This window comes from Schistocerca cancellata, chromosome 2, assembly GCF_023864275.1.
Source record: "Schistocerca cancellata isolate TAMUIC-IGC-003103 chromosome 2, iqSchCanc2.1, whole genome shotgun sequence".
Classification (NCBI taxonomy): Eukaryota; Metazoa; Arthropoda; class Insecta; order Orthoptera; family Acrididae; genus Schistocerca; species Schistocerca cancellata.
The window spans coordinates 120,641,269-120,654,871 of record NC_064627.1 but is presented as its reverse complement, the minus strand read 5'-3'; positions in this window follow the sequence as shown (position 1 = coordinate 120,654,871).

The window sequence follows — 13,603 nt, the reverse complement described above, 5'->3', positions numbered from 1 at the left end:
TTCCTAATAGTAAGATCATGATAGTTAACGGATCTCTCTTTTTCAGATTCAGTAGTAAAAGTTATTTTTGGGTGCATGCTGCCTATTGCTTGAGCAAGTGCGTTGACCTCACTGGTGTCGTCTTCCGTCAGCAATAAAATGTAGTCAACATACCGTTTATAATAAATCGTTTTATCTTTTAGGCGTGGAAACTTGGCAAAAGGTTTACATTCTAAATCGTTCTCAAAATATCTGCGTATCAGTTAGACTATAATCCCACCTTTTTGATAATATATTTTATCATTGAAGGTAAAAAAAATTGTAAGCTAATACAAAATCTAGAAATTCAATTAGTTCTGTAGACTCTGCAGTACTGATCTTGTTATGGGGTAGAAGATTACGTCTAATAACGTCAATAGTTTCTTTTATTGGGACAATATTATAGAAGTTTTTTACATCCAAGGATGCTAATGTCACGTTATTTGGTATATGTATACCCTTGATTGCATTTGCTAGCTCAGAACTGATTTTGACCATAAAATAATTACCGAACGTGTAAACTGACTTAAGTTTGTTGTTAAGAAACTTATTTAGTTTATAGCATGGTGATAACATATTGTTCACAACTGGACGAACCGGATTTCCATCTTTGTGAATCTCATCTTGAAACATGAGTTGGAGAAGTTTAACATTCATAATTTTAAGCGATTTCTTTTCATATTCCTTAACAAGCAACTGGAAGCTGTCAATCTTTCTCTGGAAACCGGTCTGAAACTTCTGAGTTGGATCTTTGTGAATTTCCATAATATCGTTTTCTGCAAAAAACTCTTCCATTTTCCTAATGTAGTCATCTTCATACACACACACATCAAAAAAAGTTTTACATCACCCCAGTTCCCAGAACTCCTGAAGATAGACATTGACTGTGTATGTTGTATCACAGACACAGTCCCTTTGACCAAAGATGTAAACAACCATGCATGAGCAGCACCTATTAGACGGACGGGGTCCGACAGCCGATCATTCCAGTCATTACACCAGGAAGGAGGTATTCGGCTCGTGTTGTCTGTAGTTCAATCATGCCTAGACGGACAATACCGCGGTTTGATCCCGTCCGCATTGTTACTTTGTTCCAGGAAGGGCTCTCAACAAGGGAAGTGTCCAGACATCTCGGAGTGAACCAAAGAGATGTTGTTCGGACATGGAGGAGATACAGAGAGACAGGAACTGTCGATGACATGCCTCGCTCGAGGCGCCCAAGGGCTACTACTGTAGTGGTTTGCCGCTATCTGAGGATTATGGCTCGGAGGAACCCTGACAGCAACGCCACCATGTTGAATAATGCTTTTCGTGCAGCCAGAGGATGTAGTGTTACGACTCAAACTGTGCGCAATAGGCTGCAAGATACGCAACTTCACTCCCGACGTCCATGACGGGGTCCATCTTTGCAACCACGACCTCATGCAGCTCGGTACAGATGGGCCGAACAACATGCTGAATGGACCACTCAGGATTGTCATCACGTTCACTTCACCGATGAGCGTCGCATATGCCTTCAACCAGACAAACATTGGAAACGTCTTTGGAGGCAACTCGGTCGTGCTGAACGCCTTAGACACACTGTCCAGCGTGTGTAGCAAGGTGGAGGTTCCCTGATGTTTTGGGGTGGCATTATGTAGGGCCGACGCACGCCGCTGGTGTTCATGGAAGGCGCCGTAACGGCTATACGATACATGAATGCCATCCTCCGACGGATAGTGCAATCATATCAGTAGCATGTTGGCGAGACATTCGTCTTCAAGGACGACAATTCGTGTCCCCATCGTGCACATCTAGTGAATGACTTCCTTCAGGATAACGACATCGCTCAACTAGAGTGGCTAGCGTGTTCTCCAGACGTGAACCCTATCGAACATGCCTGGTATAGATTGAAAAGGGCTGTTATGGACGACGTGACCCACGAGCCACTATTGAGGGATCTACGCCGAATCGCCGTTGAGGAGTGGGACAAACTGGACCAAAAGATCCTTGATGAATTTTTTGGATAGCATGCCACGGCGAATACGGGTATGCATTAATGCAAGAGGACGTGCTACTGGGTATTAGAGGTACCGGTGTATACAGCACTCTGGATCACCACCTCTGAAGGTCTCGCAGTGTGTGCTTTTCATGAGCAATAAAAAGGGCGGAAGTGATGTTTATGTTGATCTCTATTCCATTTTTTTTGTTCAGGTTCCGGAATTCTCGGAACCGAGGTGATGCAAAACTTGTGTGTGGAAGAACTGCCGTATTCCCCTTGTCAGCTCGAATAACCATTGCTTTCCCCTTCTCTAACTTATGCCATTTTAGTTTCAACTACTACTCGAATAATGTTTTCATTACAAATACGTGGAGTGGTGTTATCTTGTAAATCTTCATTCAGCAAAATATTTTTTTCGCTACAAAGTACAATACTTGTCAAGTTAGCTACCCTCTCATTGAAGCAATGCTACCCAATGCCGTTGTCTTTGGTTGTAGTTCCTTGGGCAGCTCGTTGACGACATTGGATTCGGTCGGTCGTAGTCAGGGGAGAGAGAGGTGTGATGTAGGCGGGCAGTGGACAGAGATTACCGGCGCACGATTGTCTGAGCGGCCGGTCGTCACTAAAGTCGTGTTGGTCGCGAATAGTTGAGCCAAAGCCCGACGTAGCCGAACCACTCTGCATTAAGGAGGCATAGTTGCTGATTCGGGCTTTGGAGTGCTGTTCATTTTCTAATGCCGTCTGGTCTGCCCTTACGGGCAAGGTACTCATTACTGGATTGCTGCATGTGCTCCCGTGTTGAAGTTGCTCCCGCTACTCTGGATTGCCTGTGTTTCTCCAACACTCTTTTTCAACAGCTGAATTTACCGTTTGGTGCCTCTGTTTGACATTATTTGAGTGCCACGTTTGTATGTTTTAAAATTTCTTTTAATTACAACTTGTTCAATATCTGCTTCTTTTTCAGCTGCGCCTGATATTGACATATGTTCTAGGCTGCCACATGAGTTAACGGCCACTGAGATCGAAACTGAGCCTGTTTTGTAAAGGAATTTGTTGCTTCCCTGACCAATGTAGCGAATATAAAATTGCCTACAGCTGTGGTAAGCAAATGCTGGCGGCCAGTGAATCTTGGCTTTTTTTACCTAATTGGATTCCTTTTACTCTGGTGAGATTTACCCTTTCAGGAGAATTAATATTTGTTTCAAATATGATTACGATTGTAGTTGTTTGAGTGCTAGCGCTCAAGATTCGCCTGTTACCTTCTAAGCCAGTGTTGTGTACATAGTTCCACATAGCGCATACACAACTTTCCCATTAGAGCGCGCCCCGCTAAGCACAACTGCGCAGGCGCAGCGCTCGTCCGTCTCCGCACTACGAGATGGCGCTGCCATAGAGACGGACCAAATTCTGCTTCCGCCGATCCATGTATTAATATGTAACACAGCCAATGAGATTGCTGCTTACGTAGAACCTTTTCTCCTCGCGGATCACACTCGCGCAGTGATACATTATAACGAGTGTACAGACCTCCGATTAGTCAGTCTGCATTTGTCTGCACCAGTCTGTACGAGTTCTACATTTGTCTGTACCAGTCTATAGTCAAGTTTAAGTCCGCGCCTAATAAGATTACCATATTTCTGTACATAGCCATGAAGATAAATGTATAGACACTTTTGGCAAGTATCAGAGATATATATGAGAATAAGATTAACGTACCAATACCAAAGGAACTTCAGATTGTCAATTGTAAATAGCATCCAGAACCAAGTTAAATAATTTTTATGCTTGTTATTATTTTAATAAATGTGTGTGAGAATTAATCAAGTTCTGTTTAAAGTTGGTTACCATCAATCTGCTACTCTAAGCGTGCAAGTGGCATTTCTATCGTCTGACCTAACGGCAGAAGATAAACACGCCACGATAAGACCACGAGACATATTACTGACACTCGCCTACTTCGTTAGAGCGACAAGTCAAATAATCTGATGGTGTGTGTACTGAAGGTCTTACAGTACGCACACCACAGCCAGTTAAGTTAATTTGACTGAGGGTTCTGTGTGACTATTACATGAAACTGCTATATTTTATTGTAAGATTAACCGGTTAATCATTAATAACGTTTGGTAAAATTCAGGTTGTTATATGTGAGGTTTGGTTGTGGGTTGGGGCCACGCTCCCGTAGAGCTTCTTGTCTTGGTCTGAGCATTTTCATATGTTCCATGATTATTACACATGATTTACATGTTTTCTTGTTTTCTGTCGGCCTTCCGAGCTGTTCGTAGAGTTCGGCGGCGCTGCTCCGAGGTCTTACTTGTTACCCGCCGGTACATCGGGCGTAGCCTGTCCGCGCCGGCTGTGCATGTCACGTGTGCGGGCGGCGCGCCGCTTCCCGTTTCACAGTAGCCTCTGAGACGTTACGACCTCCTGGCTTGCTACGGCATCCTTTATAAGTCGAGTTTCTATCTCGTATCAGTCGGGTGTTAATCTACCCAGAAGTGCCCGTTATTTTTCCATCTTATTCAGACCTGCCCTGCTGCTTCTGTCCCTTCCGTCGTTTTCCTGTCTGAAGGTTTTTTTTTATGTAATAGTTTCAATATTGATGTAATGCTCAGTTGTTAAATTGTATATTATTATTACTAAACGAAGGTATACATATCAGCTGAATTAATGTCACTGGCATCAAATGAGTAGTGGTAGCGGGGATGAAATTAAGGGAGATACAATGATTCCTTGTGACAGGTTTAGTTGTAATCCTACATCACATTATTTATTCCTCTCGTGGTTCTCTTCCAGAATGAAAACCTACTGCAACACACAGACTTTCCAGAGACGTTTAGAGCATGTGTTGAAGTCTCTATAGCTGTTCAACACAGTTCCTTTTCAAAGACAGAGAGAATAAAATAAAATTACAGCTACTTTTACAATTTCAGATTCTGGTTCTTTTATAGTTCTGTCTTCCTCAGTTGCGTGTAATATTACGGTATATTAATAATTTTTACTTATGGACCGTCTGACAGCAACTGAATAAAACACAATTTTAGTGCCATACGCATTTCGCCTTTATTTTCTGCAAGGCATCATCAGTGGCCTGGAATTGTACACGTTGACAGGGAATGCCTTGCAGAAAATAAATGCGAAACGCGTATGGCACTAAAATTGTGTTTTATTCAGTTGCTGTCAGACGGTCCATAAGTAAAAATTATTAATATACCGTAATCAGATTCTGGTTGTTTGTAAAATTATGAGTTCAGTGGTAGTAGGCACAGGACTGCATAGACTTCAATTAAAAATACGATGAATTTAATTTGCTTGGTTACGCATTAAAAGTGATTTTATCAAGCCGTCTGTAACAACAGACAGCTTGCCTGAGCACAGGACTGTCAAATGATGGGAATAAATAGATAAATCGCCAGGTCCTGATGGGATTCCAATTCGGTTTTACAGAAAGTACACTACTGCATTGGCTCCTTACTTAGCTTGCATTTATCACGAATCTCTTGCCCAACGTAAAGTCCCGAGCGACTGGAAAAAAGCGCAGGTGACGCCTATATATAAGAAGGGTAGAAGGACGGATCCTCAAAATTACAGACCAATATCCTTAACATCGGTTTGTTGCAGGATTCTCGAACATATTCTCAGTTCGAATATAATGAATTTCCTTGAGACAGAGAAGTTGCTGACCATGCATCAGCACGGCTTTAGAAAGCATCGCTTCTGCGAAACGCAACTCGCCCTTTTTTCACATATCTTGCGAACCATGGATGAAGGGTGTCAGACGGATTTCGTATTCCTCGACTTCCGGAAAGCGCTTGACTCGGTGCCCCACTGCACACTCCTAACTAAGGTAGGAGCATATGGAATTGGTTCCCACGTATGTAAGTGGCTCGAAGACTTCTTAAGTAATAGAACCCAGTACGTTGTCCTCGATGGTGAGTGTTCATCGGAGGTGAGGGTACCATCTGGAGTGCCCCAGGGAAGTGTGGTAGGTCCGCTGTTGTTTTCTATCTACATAAATGATCTTTTGGATAGGGTGGATAGCAATGTGCGGCTGTTTGCTGATGATGCTGCGGTGTACGGGAAGGTGTCGTCGTTGAGTGACTGTAGGAGGATACAAGATGACTTGGACAGGATTTGTGATTGGTGTAAGGATTGGCAGCTGACTCTGAATATAGATAAATGTTAATTAATGCAGATGAATAGGAAAAAAGAATCCCGTAATGTTTGAATGCTCCATTAGTAGTGTAGCGCTTGACACAGTCACGTCGATTAAATATTTGGGCGTAACATTGCAGAGCGATATGAAGTGGGGCAAGCATGTAATGGTAGTTGTGGGGAAGGCGGATAGTCGTCTTCGGTTCATTGGTAGAATTTTCGGAAGATGTGTTTCATCTGTAAAGGAGACCGCTTATAAAACACTAATGCGACCTATTCTTGAGTACTGCTCGAGCGTTTGGGATCCCTATCAGGTCGAATTGAGGGAGGACATAGAAGCAATTCAGAGGCGGGCTGATAGATTTGTTACTGGTAGGTTTGATCATCACGCGAGTGTTACGGAAATGCTTCAGGAACTCGGGTGGGAGTCTCTGGAGGGAAGGAGGCGTTCTTTTCGTGAATCGCTATTGAGGAAATTTAGAGAACCAGCATTTGAGGCTGACTGCAGTACAATTTTACTGCCGCCAACTTACATTTCGCGGAAAGACCATAAAGATAAGATAAGAGAGTTTAGGGCTCGTACAGAGGCATACAGGCAGTCATTTTTCCCTCGTTCTGTTTGGGAGTGGAACAGGGAGAGAAGATTCTAGTTGTGGTACGAGGTACCCTCCGCCACGCACCCTATGGTGGATTGCGGAGTATTTATGTAGATGTAGATGAATGGAGAAATTTCTGTGATCACCAATCAGTTAATTCATAAATTTCTCAACATGGCGCAAATATGCTGTTCGTTTAAAAAATCCAAGCCAAGGCGACGGTTGCGAGGAGGGACGCCGACCCCCATGGCTGACAGACGCCTGGTGCCACACCAGTAACACCAACCTGTGTGTGGACGGGTTGGGTGGCCCTCGGCTCAAAGCGTAAAGTGACCATCGGCTTTCCTGCCCCCGCTCATATTGCCAACAGGGACCTTTTGCTGTCAGAGGAAGCATACAGTGTGCATTGATGCGATGCTACAAAACAGCTTAGAGACGCGCTCTCGCAACAATTCGTTTCACTACTTGGTAGGCTTTGCACCGTGATCAACAGTCACATGATTCTAACTGCCATTTTGCAATTCACGTGTTAGTTTCCACAGCATTGGAAGCAGCCCTGCAGAATTGAGGCCAATTTTTATCAAGCAGAATGCTGACAGCCAAGCCGACCGTGTTTGTTGTTGTTGTTGTGGTCTTCAGTCCTGAGACTGGTTTGATGCAGCTCTCCATGCTACTCTATCCTGTGCAAGCTTCTTCATCTCCCAGTACCTACTGCAACCTACATCCTTCTGAATCTGCTTAGTGTATTCATCTCTTGGTCTCCCCCTACAATTTTTACCCTCCACGCTGTCCTCCAATACTAAATTGGTGATCCCTTGATGCCTGAGAACATGTCCTACCAACCGATCCCTTCTTCTGGTCAAGTTGTGCTACAAACTTCTCTTCTCCCGAATCCTATTCAATACCACCTCATTAGTTATGTGATCTACCCATCTAATCTTCAGCATTCTTCTGTAGCACCACATTTCGAAAGCTTCTATTCTCTTCTTGTCCAAACTATTTACCGTCCATGTTTCACTTCCATACATGGCTACACTCCATACAAATACTTTCAGAAATGACTCTCTGACACTTAAATCTGTACTCGATGTTAACAAATTTCTCTTCTTCAGAAACGCTTTCCTTGCCATTGCCAGTCTACATTTTATATCCTCTCTACTTCGACCATCATCAGTTATTTTGCTCCCCAAATAGCAAAACTCCTTTACTACTTTAAGTGTCTCATTTCCTAATCTAATACCCTCTACATCACCCGACTTAATTCGACTACATTCCATTATCCTCGTTTTGCTTTTGTTGATGTTCATCTTATATCCTCCCTTCAAGACACCATCCATTCCGTTCAACTGCTCTTCCAAGTCCTTTGCTGTCTCTGACAGAACTACAATGTCATCGGCAAACCTCAAAGTTTTTATTTCTTCTCCATGGATTTTAATACCCACTCCGAATTTTTCTTTTGTTTCCTTTACTGCTCGCTCAATATACAGATTGAATAACATCGGGGAGAGGCTACAACCCTGTCTTACTCCCTAGCCAACCACTGCTTCCCTTTCATGTCCCTCGACTCTTATAACTGCCATCTGGTTTCTGTACAAATTGTAAATAGCCTTTCGCTCCCTGTATTTTACCCCTGCCACCTTTAGAATTTGAAAGAGGGTATTCCAGTCAACATTGTCAAAAGCTTTGATTAAGATGCATAAATTCGGTTGGCAAGGCAACAGTTACGCACTTTTATCAATGTTAAATTAGTAAGTTTTGTTGCACCCCTGTCTATGTCATGCAGTTTGTTTCCAGTCAAGACTCTTTACCTTCATTTGTGACTCTAAATCCTATAGTTAGTCTTTATTATGCTGCATCAGAACTCTCCCTTGGGACTGGTATAGTTATCGTTCTTTAAGTTCGGATTTTATGTCTTTTCGTGTAGTTGTGGCTTGGCCCACAGCTAGCCTGCGGATTCCCTGTGTAGACTGCAATTGTGGACCGTCAACATTCCATTTGTTTGTATCGAGACTACCTGTCTGAGCCGCGCAGACTATCGATTCCTTATCGACTGCGCGAGGCTACGCCTTTGGCGGTCGCTAAGCAACCTCCTTCCTGACGTCTCGCTAGAGGGCGAGCGCGACCAGTGGTGGTGATTTAACACCGAGCTGCATTGGCTCTTGGTAAGGACCGTCTTGTCACCAACAGGAGAAGGAAGTTCCTGAGCACCCACGAGTGATTGTTCCCGACGAGCATTTCTCGGCATTGTGCTGTCTTGGACTGCTAAGTGTGGCGTCACCGCCAGACACCACACTTGCTAGGTGGTAGGCTTTAAATCGGCCGCGGTCAGCTAGTATACGTCGGACCCGCGTGTCGCCACTGTCAGTGATTGCAGACCGAGCGCCGCCACACGGCAGGTCTAGAGAGACGTCCTAGCACTCGCCCCAGTTGTACAGCCGACTTTGCTAGCGATGCTACACTGACAACTACGCTCTCATTTGCCGAGACGATAGTTAGCATAGCCTTCAGCTACGTCATTTGCTACGACCTAGCAAGGCGCCATTACCAGTTAATATTGAGATTGCAAAACCTGTATAGTCAAGAGCGATGTACACCAATTATGGATTAAAGTTAAGTATTCCAGCAGCAACGTACCTTATTGGCTGTATTAATTACATTGTCATTTTCCAGACCTCACGCCAGCCTGCGTGAGCTTAAAAGCGTGCATTTCGGCCTCCTCTAGCAACACGGTGTTGGCTCTTCTGCCAACACAATACTAAGTACACTTGACTGAGAAACACGACACTCGAGTCTCAACGCGGCCTTGTTTCGCCTCTGTTGCTTAGTCCGTGGGTATACGGACAGAGTGGAGCCGTGGACGCATGCGGATTTGTTTGGTGAGCATCTTGCTTGGTCCTGTGGCGTGCTTGTGGTCAGTCGTTATGCAGGTATACTAGTTGTGGCGTTATTGGGTTCTTTTATCGACGTGCAACGGCACCACTTACCTTTGTGTCTGCCACACGTGTATAGTGCACAGGCAAGCTCATGCTTTCTAATGTTTTTTATTTTATTTTATTTTATTTTTTGGCTCACTGAAGTGGTCTGTGATCGCCATATTTACGTGCGCTGGAGGAGGTGGAGTGGTTTTGTTAAGCGTTAGTCAGTTATGTCTTTCAGACTCTTAGTCATTGCTACCTTATTTTAGTCGGCTGTACCTTTATTTGAGTATTATTTAAACTGAAAAACCATTTTTTGAGTTAAATTTTAGTTGCCCAATAATTGCCATTAAAAGAAATTGGTGTAATGTGGTTGTTTACTTGAAGTTTATGATTACTGAAAAGACTTTCTTGAATGTGTAGTGTGGGCTTCGTTTGAAGCTCAGTATCTTTTTTCGTGCAATAGCTGGGGTCCCATTTTCTTATGTACATGGCAACGTGTAATAATGGTCAAAAATTTTATTGTATTCTACTCCCATCATTTTAATTTACCCTCAGGCAGTGGCGAAGTAAACTACTCCGCAGTACTTGTGGCCGGCTCCCAAACTGTTACGCTGAGCTTAGGGCGCCCCCGCGGTATTGCTGTGTGAGATGCTCCAAATGTCTAATTGCTGATTTCAGGTCCTCCAGTGGCTTAAGGTGACTCCTATAGGTTCTGTCCTTGATGTAACCCCATAAGAAGTCGCACTGATTGAGGCGTGGACGGTAGGGGGGTTACTCTATCCCGGGCCCCATGAATTTCTCTGCCTCATACTGGAGTGAGCGTAATAGCGTGGAAAGAGAAGGGCAGAGGAGGAGACGGACAGAAGGAGGGGGGGGGGGAATAGGGGACGGATTAATTAATAGCAGATTGGAATAAATACATACCCAGGCAATGTTGAGTACTCAGCTTGTCATTAAAATAATTATGTATAATCATAATAAGTATGTATAATCTTCAAACGGCTTACATCGGTCCAGAAAAGTGTCTAGTATCCAGAAACACACGTTTGAGTTATTTGTCAGCAACTATAGGTAGTTTAGCCACTAATAAAGTGCGGTTTTAGAGTGACCTTTAATACATATTGGTTGCTGACTCTCTGTACTCCATTGATAGCTCTCGTAGCAGAATCAATTCAGGCACGTTCACTATATCGCGTGATATGAAAGATGTACAATACCTGAGTTCATCAATTCAATGCAGAAATGTAACATTGTCAAGCAAGTCTTGTAAACTCCTTTCGACGGTGGTTGGCTAGGTTAGGAGTTATATTATGAACTTTAAAGAGTATAGATTTAGACGTTTATAGTAAACTTCTTGATTAATGTTTAAATGAAAAAATGTTTGAAGTGTTTTACGTTTTATATATTCTTGAGATCAATTTTACTCAGAAGATGTGGAAGGAAGATTAGCGCAAATATACTCACTGCTTGTAATTTAAAAATTGCGGATCAAAATGACTTACAGTAACTAATCTCATGCGCAAATGCAGTGTAACTAATAAATATTCCATGAGTGCTGACAAATTGCGCCTCATATGTGAGGGTGGTGACGACGCGACTATGGAAGACCACCGAGTAGCAATAATGGCTGAAGTTGTAGTTGCCAAACACAGGGATATACTGAAGTGGTACTGGAAGGATGAGGACATTCACGACATAGAACGGCAATGGCAGAACAAAGTTTCTAACACGGCCACTATTGTTGTTCTGGTCTTCAGTCCTGAGAATGCAGCCATCTACAAGTGCTGTTGCCCCACCATGAAAGGAACCTATGGTGTTGGAGCCGAGCCGGGATAATTCTGAAGTCGGGATGGAAATTGACCTCATCTGCCCTTCACACTAGCTGCAGAAGAAGAAGAGGTTTTGCCTCTCTCCCTAGGAGGAGGTTGGGGTGGGAGGGGGAGGGGAAGGGAGGGAAGTTGTGACCCGCATCACAACCTCTAGACTACCCGGCAGCCACACGTAGCCACTGGGTTGCATATTCATCAGGCGGAGCTAGGACGGCAGTACTCTGGCTACACTGTACAGAGGTCGCCAACGGCAAGCGACTAGGTTGCACATGATACGTCTCCACTCAAGGTATAGACATAAGAAGGTAGGAAAATGGTGAACTAGAATTTGTTTTCTAGTCTATATAATGGGATCGAAGACGGTATAGTAAGAAATACTTGTTGGTGGATGGCCGTATTTATGCCATTTCGTTGTGAGCAGCCGGCTAAGGATTGTACTGAGATAGTACAGCACCGTATTCTATGCCACTCATACCTTTATCTCTCTATGATAATACAAAAACAGCAGTGTGCGTATTTTGACCGCATATAGAGTCATGAAGTTTTTACTGTTGTTGTTGTGGTCTTCAGTCCGGAGATTGGTTTGATGCAGCTCTCCATGCTACTCTATCCTGTGCAAGCTTCTCCATGTCCCAGTACCTACTGCAACCTACATCCTTCTGAATCTGCTTAGTGTATTCATCTCTTGGTCTCCCTCTACGATTTTTACCCTCCACGCTGCCCTCCAATACTAAATATAAAAATATAAAAAATATGAGGCTGATGGTTCTAAGCCCACAGTATTTCTCTCCAGAGTATTTCTCTCCAGACCATAACTAAATGTGTACCAAATTTGATTGAAATCGTTCCAGAGGTTTAGGATGAGCTTTTTACCCATGGCTTTGTCCACGTACGCACATATCAAATGTATTTGACATATAATTATAATTAACATATTTCATTGATTGGCGACTCCATAGAGTGCTGTGTGCACAACGACCATAGGATAAATAAAATTAGAAGGAAGGTCAGCATTGGCAGTAATTTTGATGATTTATTAACAGAAAAATCGATTTTCGATCACATAATGCTCATCTTCAGTGCTGGAAGTTAGTTTATACTCAGATGTATTTGTGGTCCTTTACTTCTTATTCACTGATTGCTATGCGAAAAGTTTAACTCCCAGCGCTGAAGATGATCATTATGTGATCGAAAATCGATTTTGCTGTTAATAAATCATCAAACTTACGGCCAATGCTGACCTTCTTTCTAATTTTAAGCAACATATTTCATCCAGCAGTTTTATTTTCATGCAGCTCAATGTTTATGACGTGGTATCTCCTGAAGTGTGTGCTGCACAATGATATCATTTTTCAGGTAGATCCAGGGGTACATGTGGTTACCGTCGGCGAAATGTGTTGTGAATAGAGTTAGTAGTAAAGAAATAATAAATTAAAACGTCACTCCCACCCCTTCCCCCGCTCTAACCCCTTTGGTAGGTTGGTGGTTCTTAGATAGCGATTATTTCCACACACTAAGTGACGTGGATCCCGAGTTTAGTGGAATACAGACCATTGGATTAGGAGGAAATGTAGAACATACATGCATACATACATATATACATACATCCACTTTTATAATATGTGTGGATTCTGTGAACTGAGCTATTTATTTGAAAGAGAGATGATGATGTTTGGTTTGAGGGTGTTGAAAGAGAGAGATACGAGGGCGGTTCAGAAAGTAACCTCCGATCGGTCACAGTGCGGGTTGTGGGGGGAGTAGCGACGCCATCTGTGCGTTCACGCACTCAACAGGTCAGTCGGCATCAAGCCGTGGTCGAGTGAACGTCGTACCTGCGCTAGTTTAGTTTTTGTGGCAGTTTGAAATGTGTGCTGCAATAGAAAACCCCGCCAAATGTGAAGTGCGTGCTGTCATAAGGTTTTTTACAGCCAAAAGATATTCTGCAGCAGCTATTCATCGTGAGCTTTGTGCCGTGTACGGACCAAGAGTTATGAGTGAAGGAGTTGTCCGTGAATGGGTACGTTTATTTAAAAGTGGACGAGAAAATGTTCATGATGAAGAGAGGAGTGGTAGACCATCATTGGTGACTGACGAACTCGTTCAGACAGT